The sequence below is a fragment of the Rattus norvegicus genome, chromosome 17, assembly GCF_036323735.1.
Source record: "Rattus norvegicus strain BN/NHsdMcwi chromosome 17, GRCr8, whole genome shotgun sequence".
NCBI lineage: Eukaryota > Metazoa > Chordata > Mammalia > Rodentia > Muridae > Rattus > Rattus norvegicus.
Genome location: NC_086035.1, coordinates 39,346,715 through 39,364,653, shown reverse-complemented (window position 1 = coordinate 39,364,653; position 17,939 = coordinate 39,346,715). Strand labels below are relative to the sequence as shown.

At 37.5% G+C, this 17,939-nt stretch overlaps 1 long non-coding RNA gene across 2 annotated transcripts in view; it reads left to right on the top strand.

Annotated features, from left to right (window-relative positions):
- The first annotated feature begins 12,260 nt into the window (after positions 1-12,260).
- LOC102547708 (uncharacterized) overlaps positions 12,261-17,939 on the top strand; it is a 31,237-nt gene continuing 25,558 nt past the window's right edge. For both annotated transcript variants that reach the window (XR_596777.4, XR_005495570.2), the window contains exons 1-2: positions 12,261-12,476; positions 13,134-13,171. This is a non-coding gene — a long non-coding RNA (uncharacterized LOC102547708). The remainder of the gene's footprint in view (positions 12,477-13,133; positions 13,172-17,939) is intronic.

The window sequence follows — 17,939 nt, the reverse complement described above, 5'->3', positions numbered from 1 at the left end:
GAACAAATAAAACCACCTGAAACATGGACAAATATCGTGTATGGTGTTCCCAAAGTAAAATTGGGAGGGTTCTTATTTACAAACTTTCTGAAGTCAGGCAGAGTGCCTGGCTAAAGCTTTCTTACACAGGATCTGTGCAGGCCAGAGAGGGATGTGACTGTAATTGCATGTATTTAATAAGCGTCTATGTGATGGTGAGGATGCTGATTATTCTATCAGTCAAAGGGCAAACAGCTATAGCAATGCTATCCACCTTGATGACAGCAGTCATTAAGATAGGCTAAGAGCAACAAATGATAGCCCGTCCCAGTTTCCAGTTTCCACGCGACTGCTCACACTGAGATGCATTAGCTTTTTCCTCTTTTAATTGAGTTCATCTCATAAAGTTGGACAGGGTGGGTCACCATTCTGTTACAGAGATTATAATTCTAAAGCATTCACAATTCATGAAGTATGTTCCAAGTTGCGTGTCAAATAATTATATAATAAGGAATAACTGGCTCAGACAAAATGTAGCTTGCTGAGACAAACAATTCTTTTAATATGATACATTGACTGGACCCTTCTTTACCCTGTGTTTTCTTAACACTAGCCATTGAGTTAGAAAACTTCTCATCATGTCAGTGTGTAAAGAACTGTGCAGGTGAGTTGGGATCTCTCAGATGATTTTCACACACCTATATATTTTCTTAAATCTTGTAAAACAGAGGAGTCAGAATTAAAGCTTTTCAAGTGCTAAGCACCCACTGTCATTGCAAAAATTCAGCTTCATCTCAGCAGTTGTAAGGAAGCATTTACTTTGCCAATATTTTGTTTGACATGAAATGTGCTTATCCTGACTTTGATATCAAGATTACAAGAATATTGTAAAATTATTTGGGTGGACTCCCACAGTTCAGTCCCTGGGTGAGATTATAAAGGATTTGTTCCTTGGGTGTTACCTTTCATTTTCAGCAATGTAGATTACACTGAAGTCCAGGGTGGTTTGCTAACGTCCTCCATATTTACAGAGCTCACCTGTCCAACAAGTTTTAGTGCAATTTGATTTCAGGTACAATCAAGCTTTACATTTGGAATCGGGGTGGGAAAGGATGCTGAAGACTGTAAGAGTCAGAGGTAGTAGGTGACAACAGTAACCCAGTGCTGTCCGAACTCAGCAGTGTAGCTCCACTTGTGAGCTCACAGTAGTTCTGACCTGGGCAAAATCAAGCTAGACAAAGTCATACCCAGCAGTGCCGTGCTATTAGCAATTGATGGCAGCTAGGAGGGGGAAGATTCAACTTTCTTCAGGAATGTGGCCCCAAAGAGACTAACATGCCCCAGTAAGAGTGCCTACTGTCATGAACATCACTAAGTGGATTCTAGTGAATTTGGGACTGAATAGAGGATAAGAGGATTGTGAAAAGAATGGAAGAAGGAATGGTGGGTACATTTAATGCATGAAAAGGCTCAGACAATAGAAAGAAAGAAAGAGAGAGAGAGAAAGAAAGGAAGAAAGAAGAAAGAAAGAGAGAAAGAAAGGGAAAGGGAAGGAACATATATACATATATCTTCTTAGATAACATATATCCAATATATAATTATATTATAATATAATTTCTTATAATGTGTGTGTGTGTGTGTGTGTGTGTGTGTGTGTGTGTGTGTGTGTGTGTGTGTGCGATTTCTGTACGGGTGTCCTTGAACATGCTTGACAAGCCCTTGTGAATGTTAAATATCCACTTGTACTTAAACATAGATGATGAAGAATCCTTTCGTCCCACAGGATCTTCAGAAGCAATTGCTGCAGGAAGAATTATCCCAAGAGTCTACTCCTCCGCCTTCCCAAACAATCACTTTTGCCATTATTTATTTAGTTGGCCAAGTTCCAAAGACTTCATGCTCATTTATTATCTTCTATAATCCTCACTATTACCCAGAAAAAGAAGAACTTTTTATGTTCTCCTTTGGCTCCAACAGCATATTGCACATCAGAATGGCGATTTCTCGGTGTTAAAGAATGTGGGAGTGAGGACTGCCCATACCCAGGTCTAGAATATGGAGACTTGTAATCTTAGTACGAGTTTAATGTTGATGCACTACCGACATTTCCTCACCAGTAGTCATCAAGAAGTCCAAGATTATTGGTCTAGGAATGCTAGGGTTGGGATCTTATGGGATGGACTTTTGACTGAGTCTACTCATTTTTCATGCCTATTGACACCCTCGTGTTTTGTTGCAGATCACCAGAAACTCAGAAGATAGCATACAGTGAGGACCGACTGCCAGCCCACTCACTCACTGACAATGATATGCTCCTTCATTCAGACATTTTCCTCAAATCTTCTGAGCTTAAATTCTAATGTCATTCTTCATCGCATTTACAATGCTGAAAGCTATATTTTGTTGAAATGAATAAATCTAAGTAAAAATGAGGGGTGGGATGGCAGCAGATAATTGAAATAATTACGAACATGTAAGCTTCACTAAAGCTTGACCAAAGAAGCCAAAGTAAGGGTCCTGTAAAGAGAAATGGCTCTGAATGGCTCATACTACTTGTCTCCTTGCAAAGATGCCTTCTAATTTCAAATGCTATTGCATTTACATTCCAGTCAATTTTCCACACTATAAATGTCAGTCAACATTGGTTCATCATTTCTGAGGATGATTTAAAAAAAATTTAACAACAGTAAAAGTCATGTTTGCATTTTCATTACGTGCCCAAGCCTTTGCATTGTAAATATTCCCTCTGAGCTAATATCTTAGAATTCAAGGTCATTTACCAGGGTGTTTTCTTTCCCTGCTAATTATAAAATAGATTACTCCACTTGAAATTATGTAAGTGGAAATTCTTCCCCAAGGAATCCATTTCTTTCAGATGTATTTGATCATGTTCAATATTTTTATCTATATTATATTTGTTTTCCCCTCTCACTACAGACATTGCCCAGAATGCTTAAAGATTTGAACTTATTATTCTGACATTAGTAATAAAGTCATATTAAAAATAATGTACTAGAAATCTTTCACCTGAATACAATTTTCCTTATTCGATTTAGTTATTATTTCACTTGTCAAATTTCACTGCATCTAATGCTCCTTTTGTATATTTATAAAAGAGGCTTTATTGCAGGCATGTCTAATCACTATGGAAATTAGGTAGTTATTTGGTGAATATTAACATTTTATCCTATACAAAATAATTTGTATATTTTGAGTCTTCTTTGCTTTTGGGAAGAGTATAGAAATTAAAGCAGTTTTTGAACCCTATTTGCATGCAAATGAGGCAAGAAAAATAGCATATCAGAATATGCAAAATATATTTAATTTTCAATTTATTGTGTACTTTTTTTGTTCTCTAATCTACAGTATTTTCCTGAAATTTTCTTTGGGTCTTAGGATCATGTTTCATAAAAAGTCTATATTTTTTTGGTGACTACTTGTTAGTATGCAGGGCTTTTAATTTCTATAGAGTATTTTATGTGAAGAGAAAATAAATGTCCTTTCTGTATGAGTGATCATCAGCATGTTGCACTGATTAATAACCAGACAGCATACAGTATGGCTTAATATTATATTGGATTGCTCGTTTGTAAAGCTGAGAAATTGTTATTATGAGGAAAATGCTGATTTTTTTCTACGAGGCAATCATAAAAATTATTGATCAGAGTACTGCTTCTCAAAGAAAATAATCCTTATGCCCCTGGGTAAATGGTGAGCAGATGTAAACAAACTGAGGCCTTTCTTTGTTTTCTTTTTTTTTTCTTTTTTTTTTTCCGGAGCTGGGGACCGAACCCAGGGCCTTGTGCTTCCTAGGCAAGCACTCTGCCACTGAGCCAAATCCCCAACCCCGAGGCCTTTCTTATAAAAAAGAAAACTTGTGGTATTGATAATTCCATAAATGTGAATGGTGTAGATAGTAAATAATACTTGGATCTCAGATGCTGTCAGTCCAGAAGAATGGGCATGTATCTTGGCTTTAAAGAAAAGTATTACATTAGAAAGTAACAAAAGGATTAAAGGAGGGAGGAGCTGAGGGATGCTGGACCTCAGTCTTTAGTAAACTTGAATGTATTCAAGCCTTGTGTGATCAGTCTTCTAGTGTGTCTTTTAAATTTCACTTAGAGGAAGTTCAAGTGTGAGCTGAATGCTTATCAGGCCCTTCATACAACAGTGATATTTCTGTGTGGTTGTTGGAAGGCATATGCAGAATTCCTGAACAACCCACCCTGCCTTGGTCCTGTGCCAGAGTTTGTGAAATTGCTATTTTCATAAAAGACAGAGCACATTTCTCATGTGGTTGGCTCATGTGAGTAATTTCACCTCCTGTATTAGACATTGCCCAGGAATCAAAATATCATTCCATAATTAATGATCTATTGTAGAAGGACAATGAAGAGGTTGGGGAACAGCACTTGTTAGAAATGGCTGAGACAGACAGCTATGCCTCCAGAGAGCAGTACCTCTCATGAGGGAAAATAAACTAAAACTGATTACCAAGATATTGGAAGTCACTGAGGCTGCTATGAGGCCTTTCCCCAAATTCTCTTACGTAATACTATGTGTAAAAAGTTCACAGACAAGAATGATAGGTCTAACCCAGGGTCACCTGAAAGAACAGAGGAGAAAGAGAATATTTCCTGAAATAGAACTGATAGCAGAAGATACCAAACACCAACAAAAATCTTTGCATTGTGTCCCTGGAGAATCTATGCCCTTATTGAGGCAATCAGAATTGTCTGAAATAACTTTCTGTTGCTTAAGCCTGCCAATCTGTAGTACCTCCCTTCTTTCTTCTTTTTCCCCTTCTCCTCCTTTTCTTCTCCTTCTTCCATACCTGAGTGTGTGTGTCTGTGTGTGCGTGCACGCGTGTGTGTGTGTATGTGTGCACATGCATGTGCGTGTGTTCTTTCTGAACACTAGAGCAAAGGTCATTAAATTGAGAGTCTTTAGAGAGAAAAGTTTCTCACAGTGCTGAAGTCTGGCAATGCAAGGTGTAGGTCTAGCAGAAGACTGTTTGATGAGTACACACTGTGTCTGGGTCATAGATGGCAGCTTCTGCCGAGCCCTTCTTTCGATAATCAAGGTCAAGAGAGCTCCTTTGGGTCTTTTCCATAAAGGCATTAGTCATTCTCATGGGAATTCATACTTCTTGCCTTACCTCCTAATATATTTCAGAGACTGGATAAAGCTGTAGACTGTGCTATCGAGGGAATTGAGACTCAGAAGTACATGTATCATGGTTTCTCTTATTTGCTGACCCCTAATCTTATAGTGACACAAACAAGAACATATGTATGCATGACTTTCAAGTATGAAGAAAACCCTGTATGATGGCAGAGATGATGAATGGGAAAGTAAAAGGGTGGAGAATGGCTAAGGCACCTCATATACTTATGTGAAAATAGCATTATGAAACTGAGTACTAAGTGCAATTATAACAGTAACGTGCTTTATGTGAGTAAAAATATTGAAAGAAATAAAAACAAGAGTGAACAAGTAACTATTTACCCATAGGAATTCAATGGGATTGTTGGGGAAACAGCATTGCAGTATCCTCTTGTCTTCACAGAATACCACAGGAAACCATCAGTCGTTTGTTTACCATGGGAGCTGTGCAGTATAAAGGTGATTTCATTTCATGCACTAAAAAGTGCTGAATTTATTAGCTCCTCCCTTCATTCTTTTCTTAACTTCAGTTGCAATTGCCTCCAGTGAACTCACTGACTATCAATCATAAACCAGCTCATTATTGGTGAAGAGGCGAAATAAGGTTAACAGGGGATTTGCTTATAAATTGAGAAGAGATAAATCTTGGCTCCCTCAAGGGTAGGAATATATTTACAGGTTGGAAGCAGTAGCCCTTTCCAAAAGGCACTTTATAGGAAGGTAAAGTCTTCAAGACCTTGGTGTTTATGAGCTCTGAAGCTTGTGTATCTGTAGAATTGTAAAGTACACTAATAAAATAAAATTGGAGGTTGCCTTATATTTGACTGTGTTACCACCTGGAGTACTTGAATGCGTCTTATAGAGGCTCTATAAAGCAACTTTACAGCTGAAATTGAATTCTTTAGATGTAGGAATAGGAGACTTGCTATTTTTCATTTAAAGATCTATAAGCTTTATAGATAAAAATAACTAAGAGAAGATATGATGTAATTACAGTCTAACCCCCCCTCCAAAAAAGCCTTACAGGAAACAGCATGAACCTTTTTCAACTCATTTTACTATGTCCAGGTTGCTGAATGGCCAGAAATAATTTCCATCCCATAAAGATACCTGCAATCACTGTTGAGTTGAATATATGTAATTAATCTCATCACTAGTATGACTATTCATGGAGTAAAGGAAACATGGGAAAGGTCTTGAATCTAGTTTGTTTGTGATTGGTTTGTGACACTGGAATTTCAAAAAGGTTGTATATTAAAAAACAAATTTGTTATATAAAATGGCATTAGAATTTCATAGAAATATTCAAATATATATATTTTTAAACCAAATACTAAACATAGGTACCAGGTACAGTAGCTCAGGTCTGTAGTCTCTGCACAGCGTGAGGCTGAGACAGGAAGATTGCTCTGCCTTTAGGGACAACCTGGTCTACAGTGTGAGTCTCTAAAATACAAAAGCATAAACCAAACCAAGTGACTAACCTAACAAAACCCCTGTATATCCTGCAGAACAATAGTTCAGAATTTTTAAAGTTGCCTAGATTAAAGTTTGAGCAAAATAAGTCATTTTAATTCCTTCTTTGTCAGCTTTTTGAATAACGTGATCTATTTCTGTTCCATTCTAAGGCATTAAAACAAATATAACATCTGGTAGAATATTAAAAATTTGAGTTGATGAATCTTTACAGATATGTGCACTACATCACAGCCCCAGGCTGTGCTTTCCTTCCACACACTTATGAGATGATCTGTTGATTTCATAGGGAGGACGCCAATGTTGCCCATGCTGCATATCCCCTGATGTTTCTACTTGAGAGATCAAACTTAAGTTATTCAAACTGTGCTCCAGATCTGCTCCTTTGGAAACCTGTTTCACTCACTGGCTTCCCATCTATGTGCTTCTTCATCTTTCAACTGTTCAGTCCAAAGAATGACGTCCTTAACATAGTCTTTTTCTTCCTTCCAACATTTAACTATCCTGTTGGCTCATGTTGCCTTTGCTGTCATGACATTTTCCCAGGCTCCTTTCCCAAACTACTTTACAAAATCCTTCCCACACAAATGGTAGAAAGATTATATAAAACCTGGGAAAAAACATGCCTTTCTCTGTGTAAATCTTTCCAGATTGTCCTCATTAGAAACGATAACCTAGTCCATCTTTACCTTTTTGACTCTATCCCCTGCCTCTTGCCTGCACCCTTCAATAACACCATTTTAGTTTCCCTGCTCTGCTATGTTAGAGAACACTGATTACAAGATCGTCTCACTACACCCTTCACCTGAAGATATCCAGTGGTTACAATCTTTACTCCAAGGTCAACTGTTGTCTTAATGTGGCTGACAAAAACAACAAAAATAATAAAAATTCTCATGTCTGGTCTCTTGTTGACTTTTATTTTTATAACTTTAATATTTCCATTGTACTTACAAAATTGAGAGTTTATTCTCATTCATTATTATGTGTTACATAATGATTCATTTTTGCACCTATTACAATGCAATCTTACTGAAAACCCAGATATCTATTGGGTTGACTGTCTGTCTGCCTATCTTCCTGTCTGTCATTCTATCTACGTATCTATCTATACGTCTATCTTTTTTTCTTCACACATAAATACAGCTTTCTTTTCCCATTATTTCTTCCTTCTTCTTCTTCCTTCTTTTCTTCCTAACTTCTTTTTTTCTCTCTCCCTCCTTTTTTCCCTCCTTATGTGCTACTGTTTCCTTATATGTGGACATCTTAAAACTGAACTCTTCACATAAATAAAGCTTAGTATCTATTTATTCTGTGATGGTGTAATACTGAAGCTGTATGGATCTATGAGCTGTACCATAAACCAGTTATGTTCTCTCATTGTCTTACACTAAGCAGGCTCAAGTCTCTGGGCACCAAATTTGTCTAGAAAAATGTTTTTAAATTGGATTTTGAAGGATATTTTTAAATATAGTTTTTCAAATGAAGTCGTAAGAATATCAAAAATAAAAGGAAAGATCATCTCACAGTGACCACCACACAATATTTATGCCACATTGTCATCAAACAATGACCATCACACAGTGGCCATTATTCAGTGGCCATCACAAAGTGATCATTGCACAGTGATGATTATACCGAAATGATTTTATTGGAGAGTCGAGGTAAGAGGCAAGGGATAGAGTCGAAGCAGTAAAGATGGACCATGTCACTGCTTCTAATGATGAGAACTACCTGGAAATACTTGCACAGAGGAAGGGCATGTTCTTTCTAGGGTTTTCATCTTCCTACCAATTGTGTGGAAAGGATCTTTTAAGAGTAGGTTGGGGAGGGGGCCTGGCAAAAGTGTCATGACAGCAAAGGCAAGATGAGTCAGTGCTTTATTTCATTTAGTATTTTCCATTCTATTCGATCTAAAAGCTATTGTTCATTAGTATTCTAGAAAACAACCTCTTTCTGGGACAGCTCAGCTTCTATTCTTCCTCCATTTTATTACAGTTAGGGGCCTCTATTCCCTTTGTGGTGGTTTTTTTTTTCAGTTCAAAATGGCTTCCTCTGCATATGATATCCCTTCTCCTCCAATTGATATCAGTATGGTATGTTCTCAAACACCTTTGGCAGGATGACATACCTTATTGGCTTAAATGATGTTCTTTGCCCCCCCCCAAATAAAACAATGAGAAGATAAATACAATTTGAAAGCCCATTTTCTTTCATTTCCAGCTTTATTTTCTTCTTCCCCACTGACATGTGGTGAGCTGAGTCATCACTGCGTGGATCTGGGGACTGAGATGGAGCATTCACTCACCACAAACCTGGCTCCTCTTTATCAGTACACGGTAGAAAGATAATTAATCAAGTAGATTGGAAACATCCAACTTCAATGTTTTGTTTTAAAAATATTGCTTAATACTGAGTCTATACTAAGTGTCCATAATATATCAATGTATTGAGTACAGGGCTTGAAGCATGATGCCAATGTGGTGCTGAAATGTCTCAGGGCTTCTCTGCCTTTCCTGTCATTTCCATCTTCTATCAGTATGCTACAGAAAAAAGGAAGGAAGGAAAGAAGCAAGGGGAAAAGGAAGAAAGGAAAGAAGGGGGCAGAAGAAAGATTCTTATAAGCATTATTTTATGAAAAATCACCCCACTGGAAATTCATAAAGAACTACTTGATCATTTCTAATTTTTGATTTTTAATGAAAACTCTCAGTGTTCATATTTTAAGACACTCTTGTGAATAATATATCCAGTATTCATTTTGGATTAAATAATTCTTCGTGTTGTAAAACCCACAGACTATGTATTTTTGTTGGCAGCTACCTTATGACTGGTATTTATTTCTATCCGGTTAACATTGATTGAACCTGTCTACAGATCAAGTGTAAAATAAGAAAATTCTGAGTGAAAGGGCAAGAGGCTACTCTCCAGAAGATGGTTTTTACTCTTCTTGTTTTTAAATAGCTTTCTCTGAAGAGTTTAAAATCCTAGCAAATTTTTATTTGGAAACCATTTACATTCTACCCTGTCTGTGTGTTGCCAAACATCTGGTCTGAAAAGTGGGAAACAAAATTGCTCATTCAGAGTTTCTATTAAATCCAGGATATAAGCACATTACAAACCAAATATCCAAATAAAATATAAAACACCTAAACTTACAATTGGCAATTTTCTAGATGTTACTGTATTAGAAAGAAATTATTTCATATGTAAAGTGGATTGGAAAAACTAGATGCCCAGATATTTGCTGGAAGTCTTTCTGTTTTTATCTGTGAGGCATTTTGAACAAAATCAAGAACTGAATTTGCACTCTGAACAAAATATATTGACCTTCCTAATATGGATGGACCATATATAACCAGTTAAGGATCTAATAAGGGGTAAATAAGAGAGAAATCTGTGACAGATTGATAATCTGTATGGGGGACCACCAATGTTGGCCTGCCTCACTTGGACTCCTATGAGATATTAAGCTAACAGTCCTGGTTTTTGTTTGTTTGTTTGTTGTTGCTTTTCTTTCAGGTAATGTCAGGGCAGGGAGGTGAGAGGGAATGGGCGGGTGTGTAGGTAAAAGAGTACCCTCATATAATCAGGGAGGGGGGATGGGATAGCAGGTTTCTGGGGGGAAAACTGGGAAAGGGGATAACATTTAAAATGTAAATAAAAAATCCAATGAAAGAAAAAAACAGAAAAATTTATATATTCAAGCCTTGTACAATTCACAGTTTGTATATAATTATACTCTTCTCTCCACCTCCTTTTGTGTGTGTGTGTGTGTGTGTGTGTGTGTGTGTGTGTGTGTGTGTGTGTGTGTGATGTAGATGCCAGAAGAGAGCATTAGTTCCCCATTAGCTAGAGTTCCTGGTGTTGTGAGCACCTCAACAATGGTGCTTGAAATGGTACCAGGGTCCTTTGACAAAGCAGCAAGTAGGTATTAACCACTCAGACATCCTTCCAGTCTTCTAGTTAAGATCCTAAATGTCCCTTTGAATGTTGTATAAGTGGGCGTTTGTTGGTATTTTCCATAACAAAACCATGAAGATTATGTGATTGAGGGTTTAAAACACTGGTGTCAATATTTACTCTTATTTCCTCTGAATGTATTACCAAGCTAATAATTTCATTAATACTCTTAAACAAGTTTTGTTTGTGAATTACAGCAAAATCAAATATCAACTTTTAAAATATCTTGAATTAGAAGATGCTTTTTACTTCTAATTACAGTTTTATTTTGTAAAGACAGGAAGGTTTACCCCAGTTTAGTCAAGGATATGCTTGATATATTTTAGCCCTTTTATTGCATAATGGTTTTGCATTTAGTAAAAATAAACTCTAGTACAGGGAGAATGGCAAAGAAAGAAACCATACTTTAAACTGTGTTGCAAGATGCACATCTCACCAGTGATTGTTATGTCTCCATAATTCAGTTATGAAATTTGTCAATCTAGTCTATGCAGGCTGAGTGTCTTTTCCCAGAAGCATAAGAAAACATTTTAGCTTTTATTGCCATGTGTATCTCTCTGTCTCTCTGTTGCCTCTGTCTCTATCTCCGCCTCTGTCTCTGTCTCTGTCTCTGTCTCTGTCTCTCTCTCTCTCTCTCTCTCTCTCTGTGTGTGTGTGTGTTTGTGTGTGTGTGTGTTTGAAATGTAGAATGATGTACACACATGATACTTTGTCATGCATCATGTTCATTTTGAGCATGGTTTCAGCAGAACACTTGAGCCAACTATTTCCACACTCATTTTTCTCATGTAACATAAAGGTTAGTAACAGACTCCTGGTTTGGTAAAGTATGTAGAACAAAATGTTCAATAGTTCTGTCATGGTTGGATTTTGGTCAGAAGATAATGAGTAAACTGGTTAGTAGCTACAGACTCTTTAAAATATTCTCCGGCTTCATCCTTCCCTTTATCTCTCTGCCTGCCCAACATGTGTCTTTCCATTTTCTCTCTTCCCCTTCCCCCTTCTCCTAGTCTTCCCCCAATCCCCTTTTTCTTTTCAAATGTCTTTATTTATTTTAGACAATGTATTTTAATCATGGTTTTTCTGCTCCTCAAATTCCTCTCTGATTTTCTCGATCTCCTAACTTACCAAACTTCATGCCCCATCTCTCGCAAAAAAAAAAAAATAAATAAATAAAAAAATAAAAAATTAAGACCAACTCACAAGAAACTGGTAAAACAAAGAAGCAAACAAATAAAGCAAATAGTGTTCAACAAAATTCTCACAAACAAAAATCAAAGAAATGAACTTGGACTTTAATTTTTTTGTGTTGGCCAACTGTTTCTGGGCATCGGGCCTTTCTTTTCCAGAAGATATCAATTAAAAATAGCTTTTAGGTTAGGGGGAGTGTAGAGAGCGGCGCGGCGAAACAAAGATGGCACCGACATCCAGCCTTGTCTGGATATAAACGACTTACTGCGCATGTGCAGGCTTGTCCCCTTGCTAGGGCTCCCTCTAGTGGTGAACAGCGGTACTGCACATGTGCGGTTTATGCACCAGGTGTTAGTTGACCGTTAATATGCTAATGAGGTGATTCATTCTCCGCCAATCCCTGGAGGACAAGTGGTGGGGTGATCCAAGCCCCACCAATCCCTGAGAGATAATTAGCATACTGTTGTCTATATAAGCCCAGCGATTTTGCTGCTCGGAGTCCCTGTTCAAGAGAGCTGTAACACTGAGAAGAGCTGTAACACTAAGAAGAGCTGTAACACAGTAAAGGCTTGCTCGCAGAAGAATCCTGTTGCCACGCGTCGTTCTTGCTGGCGGGACATTGGGCGCGCGACAGGGGAGAACTTGTGCTTCCTTCACCCTCTCAACACTAGGACTCCATCTGGTTTGAACCTGTCCAGGTCTTAGGCATGCCATCCAAGTCCTTGAGTTAATGTGCACATCTGTCCTGTTCTGTGTGGATGACAGTGTTTCCTTAGAGTCATCTATCACTTCTATCTCCTCCGGTCTTTCTGGATTCTAATCTGTATAGCTCTTCAAGCTCTAAGGGGAGGATTTGCTAGAGACATCCCATTTAAGGCTGCGTCTCTCGCTCTCTTCACACTGTCCAGTTATAGGTCTCTCTGTTGATATTCCATCTCTCTTCAACCTTCTTTTATTTCTACCAAAATTGTCAGATAGTTTAGCCATGCATTTTAATTCTACTATTTTCAGGAAACCTCTCTAGTTGACTATCAGTTTAATATGAAACTAAATATTTACACATATCAAATATAATATAAATTCTTAACTCTTATAAGACAAAGAATTTAGCAGTGCTCTCTTCACCAACTTTTCTTTTATTCTTTAATATTACAATCTCATCTTTCCTTAAGAAGATATTTTAAACATCGAATTGAATTTTATATGTGAATATGCTTTAATACTAGGACATTATGTTAATTAGTTTAAAAATTTTATTTTTATTTTTATATGTCACATTATGATGTGTGTTGATCTTTTTTTGAGATTACAATATAATTATATAATTATTCATTTTAATTTCTTGCTTTCTACAGGTATTCCAGGATTTGTACTCACCTCCAAAACTTTGTAGGTATGATCCGTCAATAAAGGAGACTATGGGATGTTTGTTTTTGGGCCTGGGTTACACTGTCACTCAATACAATCTATTTGGGTTCCATCTATTTGCCTGAAAAGTTCGTGATTTCATTTTTCTTTACAGTTGAATAGTTTCCATAGTTTAGACGTATTAGATTTTTATTATCTATTCATAAGTTGAAGGGCGTTTCCTAGCTATCATGCATAGAGTAACAATGAACTTGGGTGAGCGAGCATATGTAGAGAAGAATGCCATGCCCTTTGGTTGCAAGCCAGGAGGTTATATACCTGGATCATATGTTAGACTTATTTTTATTTTTTGTAGCACTTTCCACACTGAACACTGATTTATGAATAGATCTGGTTTATTTTGTTTTTTGCTTGTTTGTTTTTTTATTTTTTCTCAGAAATATTTTTGCTATCCTGGAATTTTATGGTTCAATGTAAATTTTAGGATAGGTTTTTCTACTTTGTAATTTCAGTGAAGAAGGAGATGGGTGGTGGTTGACTGTAATTGCACTGATTTGCAAATAGTTTCTAGTAGATTGCTCATTTTCACAATATTAATTTGACTGATCAATAAGCATGGAATTCCCCTTGCATTTTCTAAAGTCTACTTTCTTTATTCAAAGGTTTAGTGCTTTTATTGTAGAGGTCCTTCACCTCTTTGATGATTCCTTGATATCGTATTTTCTTTGATGATATCGTCAACTAGAATGTGCTCAGGATCTCTTTCTCTGTATGTTGCTCGCTGATACTTAGTAAGATTACTGATTGGTGAAAGCTGATTTTAAATCTCTCCAGATTACTGAAATTCTTTATTGTTTCTAGATTTTTGGTACAATTTTGGGAACCCTTTATGCAAATAGGGATAATTGGGTCTATTTTTTTCCTTAGTATCTTGTTAATTTTTCCATCTCATCTTATTGCTATATCTAGTGCTTTGGGTGCAATAATGAAAAGGAGTGAGGATCAAAGACAGTCCTGCCTCATTTCTGACTTCAATGGGATTGTTTGAAATTTTTCTCTGGTTAGAAGTATGCAGGTGGTGGGCATCTCATAAATAGCTTATATTATGTGGAAATATGTTCTTTCCAGTCCAAGTCTATCTAAAACTTTTATCATAAAGGAGTGTTGAATTTATTAAAGAATTTCTTGACATCTATTGAGATGTTCATATCCTTTTGTTTTTAAGTCCATTCATGCGGTTTATTACATTTGTTGACTTGTTAAAGTGTAGCCATTGCTGCATCTCTGGTGTAAAGAAACTCAGCCATGGGTAGATAATCTTTTATTTTCTTTTATTAATTATCTTTAATATTTTTATCCCCCTCCAGGTCCTCCCTCTAGACAGTTTCTCATTTCCTCATTCCATTCCTCTTCCTCTGTTTCCAAGAGGATGTCCCAACCCCACCCGAATAGACCAGGCCTCCTCACTCCCTGTGGCCTCAAGTCTCTTGAGGGTTAGGAGGATCTTTTTTCACTGAGGTCAGAACAGGTAGTCCTCTGCTATACGTATTCAAAGCTTCATATTAGCTAGTTTATGATGCCTCGTGGCTTAGTGTCTAAGAGATCTCGGGGGACCAGGCTTATTAAGACTGTTACTCTTCCTATGAGGTCACTCTTCTTTTCAGCTTCTTTCAGCTTTTCCCTAATTCAACTACAGGGGTCACCAGCTTCTGTTCATTGGTTGGATGTAAATATCTGCATCTGATTCTTTCAGCTGCTTGTTAAGCCTCTCAGAGAGCAGCCTTACTAGGCTCCTGTTTGTAAGCACAGCATAGGATCAGTAATAGTCTCAGGCCTTGGAGTCTACCCTTAAGCTACATCACAATTTGGGCCAGTCACTGTGCCTCCTGTCCCTCAGTCTCTTCTCAATTTTTGTCTCTGAAGTTCTTTCAGACAGGGTCAGAGTTTTTGACTGTGGAATGGTAGCACTACTCCTCCACTTGATGCCATGTCTTTCTACTAGAGGTGGACTCTACAAATTCCATCTGCTCACTGTAGGCCATTTCATCTAAGGTCCCTTTGAGTCCTGGTAGGTTCTCTCACCTACCAGATCTCTGGTACATTCTAGAGGGGCCCCTACCTCCTGCCTCCCCAGGTTGCCTTTTTCCATTCTTTCTGCTGGCTCTGAAGACTTCACTCATGTGCCCCCAGTACCTGATTATGTCCTTTCCTTGTCCCTTCTCACTCCCAGTTCCCTCCCTCCCTCTGTGACCCTGTTGTTTTCTTCTCCTTCCCGAGTGGGATTGGGGCATCCTGACTTGGACCCTTCTGCTTGTTAGCTTTCTTGAGTTCTGTGGATTGTATTCTGGTGTTCTGTACATTTTGAACTAATGTCCATTTATTAGTGAGTATATACCATGCATGTATTTTGGGGTCTGAGTTACCTCACTCAGAATGATACTTTCTAGTTCCATCCATTTGCCTACAAAACTCATGGTGCCCTAGTTCTTAATAGCTGAATAGTATTCCATTGTGTAAATGAACCACATTTTCTATATCCATTCTTCCATTCTAGGACATCTGGGTTCTTTCTAGCTTCTGTCTTTCACAAATAAGATCATGATTAACATAGGGGAGCACATGCATCTGAGGCATACTGGTACATCTTTGGGTATATGTCCAAGAGTGGTATAGCTGGGTCTTCAGGTAGATCTATTTTCAATTTTCTAAGATCCTCCAGGCTGATTTCCAGAGTGGTTGTACCAGTTTGCCATCCCATCAGCAATGGAGAAGTGTTCCTCTTCCTCCATATGCTCTTCAACATGTCCCGTCACCTCAGTTTCTGATCTTAATCATTCTGACAAGTGTGAGGAGGTATTTTGGTGGTATTCATTTGTATTTTCCTGATTACTAAGGACTTTGAACATCTTGATATATGTTTGTATTGGTTTGCCAGGAGAATTATTGTATTTATGCTCACTAGAAATATTGATATCTCCTTTTCTTTTAATGTTCTCTGTATCTGATTCGTGGGCCAGCATTCTCTTGCTTCATAAAAGGAGTTTTACTTCATAAAAGTACTCCTTCTGCTTATTTTCTTTGTTTCTCCGTAGTCCTCTTTCTCCTCAATCCCTCCATCTTTTCCTTCTCTTCTTCTTCTTATTTTTTTTCCTCCTCATCCTCATTCTCTTCCTTTCTTCTATAGTTTAAGAGGGATTGACTGTAGATCTTTGAAAGTCTGTCAGAGTTCTGCTAAGAATCTATCTATCCCTGAACACTTTTCTATTTGGAAGGCTTGTTATTACTATTTTATTTTAATCTCCTCATTATTTATGTGTCTCTTCAGGTTTTGATATTTTCTTGGCTTAATTTTGGTGGTTTGGCTGAATCAAGAAATTCTTCCATCCTATTATATTCTCCAGCTTAAAGTTCAAGATTTTAAATAAGATTATAATATTCTAAACTTTTTTGGTTTCTAGTATAATGAGTTTTTTCTATTCTGGTTATATTACTCTCTCTCTCTCTCTCTCTCTCTCTCTCTCTCTCTCTCTCTCTCTCTCTCTCTCTCCTTCCCTTCCCCCTTTGTGTGTTTCTTATGAAAATTTTTCTATTTTGATTGGATGGGTTTGGTCAAGTGCTGTCAAATTTGTATATATTCTAATAGAAAAGCTCTGAGATTCATGGAGTCTTTGTTATGTTTGCTGTTGTTGTTTTGCTTTCATTAATACTTTTAAAATTTCTTAGTATCAACTGAATAAGGAATTGGTTTCTTCCTAAATTTTATGTTGAAGCATTTAGTCATTTATTTCTGCTCTTTCTTTATTTTTTGTAGGCACTTCAAACTATAAATTTTTCTCATAAGGCTGCTTCTAATGTGCCTCAAAGGTTTTATAGGTTTTTTTCCATTTTACTTAGTATCCAGAATTTTTTATTGATTAATTCCTTGACCCGTTCAGTATGCTTATATAAGAGTTTTTATTTTTTAATTTTTTTATGTTTTGCTACTGATTTTAAATTTTATTGCAATATAGTTAGATAGACTATGTTATTGGGGAATTCTTTATTTGCCATTTTTGTTTAACAGTATACTAGGTCTCCAGACAATGTGGCCTCTGGCTTCTAATCCTCTGGGCAGTGTCAGGGATGAGATCCTTCACTGTCTAAAGCTAGAGCAGTCATTGCTTAGCCACTCTTAGAATTTATGGGCCATCTTTACCCCAGCACTTCATGCTGGCAGGACAAATTGCAGGTTTTGTGGCTGGGTTGGTACCAAACCTTCCACTAGATGTCTTGTCTAGTTAAAGAAAATGTCTGGTTCAGACTCTGAACTCTGCTTCTTCCTTGCAGTACTAGGACTTTCAGCTATGACCACCGTAATAGATTTCTGAGATTTCCATTGCACTAGATTTCTTTTTATTATAAACATTTTTTGTATTATTTACATTTCAGTTATTATCACCCTACCTGGTTCCCCTCCACAAACTTCCTATCCCATCATCTTCTCCCTGGTACTTGGAGAGTTCTCCCTCACCCACCCACCCACTCCTGCCTCAGCGACCTAGCATTCTCCTACACATTGAGCCTCCACGGGACCAAGGGCCTCCTTCCCATTGATGCCAGATAAGGCCATCCTCGGCTACATATGCAGCTAGAGCCATGGGTCCCTCCATGTGTACTCTTTGGTTGGTAGTTCAGTCCCTGGGAGCTCTGAGGGGTTTTGTTGGTTGATGTTGTTGTTCTTCCTATGTGGTTGCAAATTCCATCAGCTCCTTTATTCCTTCCCCTAATTCCACCACCAGTGTCCCCATGCTCAG